General features: G+C 42.5%; 1 pseudogene; it reads left to right on the plus strand.

Moving 5' to 3' along the window:
- Positions 1–2996: 2996 nt before the first annotated feature.
- Positions 2997–4244, plus strand: LOC102469980 (sulfiredoxin-1 pseudogene; annotated as a pseudogene).
- Positions 4245–4309: the final 65 nt, after the last annotated feature.

Raw genomic sequence — 4309 nt, forward strand, 5'->3', positions numbered from 1 at the left:
TCGTGCTTTCGTTCCCTTTGTCTTTCTGGTGACCACATACATCCTATAACAAAAACCTCTCAAAAAAAAAAAAAGATTGCAGTATTATTTCAAATATTTTCAGCACTGATGCATTTTTCTAGGCCCAATATTACATATACTATATTTTGTTTTTGTTTTTGTTTTATTTTTAACTCTACCTCCTCAGCTTCATCAGGATTTTGTAAGATGCATTTGTTTCTGTTCGGTCTACTCTTCGAAGCTATAAAATTGAATTATATTAGTAGACAAATATAATCATGTGCTCTCAGTATATGGATCATTCCTATGACTGTGCAAATCTGGTTATTAAAGGAAAAACAATCTCTTAATGTTACATGGTTTAGGAAAAATATGTTCTAGGACTTTGAACATACTCTCTATCCCCTTCACGTCATTAACTAACCTTCCTGTTTTCCGTTGTGTGGCATTTCTTCTTAGGGACTGTGCAGAACGAAGCTCAGTCCCAGCCAGCAGAGCATCTGTTTGAAGGACATCCAGGGAGGGACGGCCAACTGTGCTGCCGCCAGTCTCCTGCTCCACTCCAAGGACTTGAGGAAAGAGATGGACATTTGTGCAAGTGCCACAGTACCGACCTCCCCAGTGACGGAGCCAGACGCCTTCCTCCTTGCCATGCTGCCATGTCGAAGAGCCCTCAAACCAGCGCTCTGAAGATAACTGTTGTTTCTCTTTGTGTTTTCCTTCTCTTCAATAAAATACAAATGTCTTAATAGTTTTAAAGTGGGCTATTTATCAGCATAACTCTACTGCAATCCTTTTGTTGTTGTTGCTTGCTTATTTATTAATCTCTTGAGAGAGAGACTGCCAACAAGATCATTCACCACACTACAATCCTTGCCTCAGTCTTCCAGCAAGCGAGGATCACAGGAACAGCCCTTGTGTCCAGTTCAATCCGGGGTCTGAACCCTGGGCCTTCCCATATGACTCCAATACTACTCGGCAGTTTCCTAACCCTGTCCCCTCACCCCTTGCCACTGCAGTAGGGCTGTATAAGTTTTACTTGTATGTAAGTATAGAGCCACTCCAGGATAGTTCAATTTAAATATTAAGAGGAAATTTTCCTAATATAGATCATGATGAAATTAGCCAAGCACTTCTTTAGATGCGAAGCTTTTCAACAATTCAATGATATGGGTTTGAATACTAGACCCGCTAAATGAATACTCTTATTGGCTGATGATGTTCTTGAAATCAGCCTTTTCTGGTTGCAAAGCCATGGGAGAAAATACATGAGTAAGGGAAAACAAAGATTAAAAAAAAGAGAGAGAGAAAGCAAGTAGGAACTTCAGAGAGAGACTACAGTCTAAGCATTGTTAGTGTCAGTGAGCCCTGTTGTAGATGCATTGATAGAATCTGTGGAGTTAAAGTGCCGCAGCTGATGGAAGCACACTGGAAAGCTCAGAGATCCTGCTCTGCTCACTGTGGGGGGAACACACTTCATCTCATCAGGAATTCTTCAAATTACAGTGTTTGAGTAGAGCTATCCATGAGCCGATACTCAACATACAGGTAGGTCTAAGTGCTTTTAAAGATGGGGGCAACATGCAATACATTTTAGGGATTTCTTTTTCTTTTTTTAAAGAATCATTTTATTTAATTTTATTCATTGACATTATTTTATTTTATTTTATTTTATTTTATTTTATATGTTTTCAAGGTTTACCAAAGAGAGAGAGAGAGAGAGAGAGAGAGAGAAAGTGAGAAAGCAAGCTGCCAGGTCTGGGACTTGAACCGTGGTCAGCCCTGTGGGAATCCAGCTGCCTTAACCACCATGTGACTTTATGGCCCTACATTTTAGAGAAATTTGTAACAAAATAAGGATCATTTAAGAACAGGTAGCTTGGGACCAGCAGACGAAGCAATGGTTATGTTGCTGGACTCCCATGTAGTTGACCACAGTTCAGAGTCCCAGACCTGGCTGATTAAAACTCACACCAGGTGCATGTACATGAGTGCCCAAAGTCTCAAGAGGAGAATGGAGGAGAAGGGACTGTGGCCATCCTGCCCTTGTGGGTGATTTCTCTTTTTCTGTCTCTCTGTCTCTGTCTCTCCAGCAAGTGCATGTGCCATATAACAAAATCTCTCTAAAAATATTTTTTTAAAAAAAAAAGCAAAATGAAACAAAAACAGGTAGCTCTGCATTCCAGATTCAGTTATATGGGAATTGATACATCCAGAACTGCATTTCTTTTCAGTTACAGATAATTAAAAGTAACTTTATCACATTTATTATATTTAAATTTCGGTTGTCAGAGGGCACATGCATTCAGCAGAGTGACAGAGAAATGAAAAAGCCTCCCCCAGTGGGCATGGTTATGCCACAATCCCTTCTCTTCCATTTCTCTAATCTGTTGTGATTTCAGGCATGCACATGTGCTTACTGTGTTTTTTAAGCAGATTTGAACCATGGCCAACTCTGACTCCTTTAACCACAAGACCACTATCAAGTACTACCACATCTATGTAAATTTTATTTTCCACCTATAAGTTTCCTCCCTTTTTAGTATCTAACATGACTTTTTCTCAAAACATTTTATCAGCTGTTTTTTCAGACTTATTAGAAATAAGGAAACTAGATATCAGTTGACAATTTTATCCGACAATTAAAAAAAGAATCACTAGGTCATTAGAGCTACTCCTAACACTGTCATCTTGATATATTTTACTATTAATCAGTATTTAATTGTGTTTATATGTGGCTGAATGGCATCTGGTTTCTGGTATCTCCATCCTAGTCATTCTGTCTCAATGCATCAAAACAATTTTGAACAATGAAAATAATTAATATACCCTTAGTCTTTCCAGTGTTAACAACTAAAGAGAAAAGTCTCAAGGGAATATATGTATGTGTGTGGGGTTGGGGGTACCTATGTGTGTGTTTCTTCATAACATATTTATGGTAGCACTTTCCTGGGAGGAGTTCTGCTACAACCTTGGGGCATTTCTTTCCTTCGGCTATGGCTCTTGATGAAAATGCCGCTAGAGCAGGGCACTGCGGCCTGCCACAGCCCGCAACGGCCGAAAGTGCATCAGAAGCCGTCTCCATTTGAGCTCAATGTCTGAGAAGTTCATTTCTTCCAACTATTCTCAATTGACATGTAGAACCACTAGCCTTAGAACTGTCTGACAGGTTCCTCCCAGGCCAGAAAAACAACAATCAGAAAGTCAAGCGGATGCTTAGGTCAGTTCGCTGGCCTTTCTTCTACTGCTAAGAACCAGCCACCAGGAAGCTCTGTGTGCCGATGGCTATGACACTCCCACATATGTGCAAGCTTGTTATCTTCAGAAGCGAATTCACAGTGTTCAGAGAGGATGCTGTGGTTTGGAATGTCCATGAGTGAGTCACAGAGAACAGGACAGCTCTGGACAATATCTTCTGGGAGCACAGAATGACTACAGCTTTCCAGTGGAGGAAGCCCATCTGCTATGTGGGCAGAGAGGTAGACTTCTTAATAACAGGGTCACCGTCACAAAATGTTTGGTGAGGGAGAACGAGCTGGCCTGGAGGAAGGAGAAAATGGTTTCATAATAATAATGAAAAATATACCACCCCAAGTGCATGTGTTTTTATTGAGTACTCTTATGCTAAAATAGTAGCTTTAACTATTGCATGAGATATCGTTTCTTACTTTTCTATCGCTCCTATTTGGTGTCGGTCTGTGGCTTTCAACCAGGAAGGTAACAGAAAGCTAACTTTAAACTTGGAGTAACAGTGAGGATGGTTTGGTGAAATAGAAAACTCTAACATGCTTTTATAATAGGAAATAACAGGAAAAACAAGCAGTGGTGGTGCGAAGGGGCTGCAGGTTGGAGGAGCACTGGGCAGGGCCAGTGTGGCCTGGAGTCTCCTGAGAGTCCCGGTGGAGACGCGAAACACAAGGCAGCAGCATCCTTTCGGGCTTCATCGCTGCGGTGCACAATGTGCTGCTGCGCGTGCTCACCCGGCCGCTGCCGTCAGTGCTTGACCCCGCCAAAGTGCAGAGCCTCGTGGACACGATCCAGGAGGACCCAGACAGTGTGGCCCCATCAATGTCCTCTGGATCAAAGGGGCCCAGGGTGGGGACTACTTCTGCTCCTTTGGGGGCTGCCACCGTTATGCAGCCTACCAGCAGCTGCAGTGAGAGACCATCCCGGCCCAGCTCGTCCAATCCACCCTCTCGGACCTGAGAGTGTACCTGGGTGCATCCACACCAGACTTGCAGTAGCTTCTTTAGTGCCAGACACCACTACCTCTGATGACCCAGAAGACACACCCAAACTCCAGTAGGCT

Source organism: Tupaia chinensis, unplaced genomic scaffold (assembly GCF_000334495.1).
Source record: "Tupaia chinensis unplaced genomic scaffold, TupChi_1.0 Scaffold000241_1, whole genome shotgun sequence".
Taxonomy (NCBI): domain Eukaryota; kingdom Metazoa; phylum Chordata; class Mammalia; order Scandentia; family Tupaiidae; genus Tupaia; species Tupaia belangeri.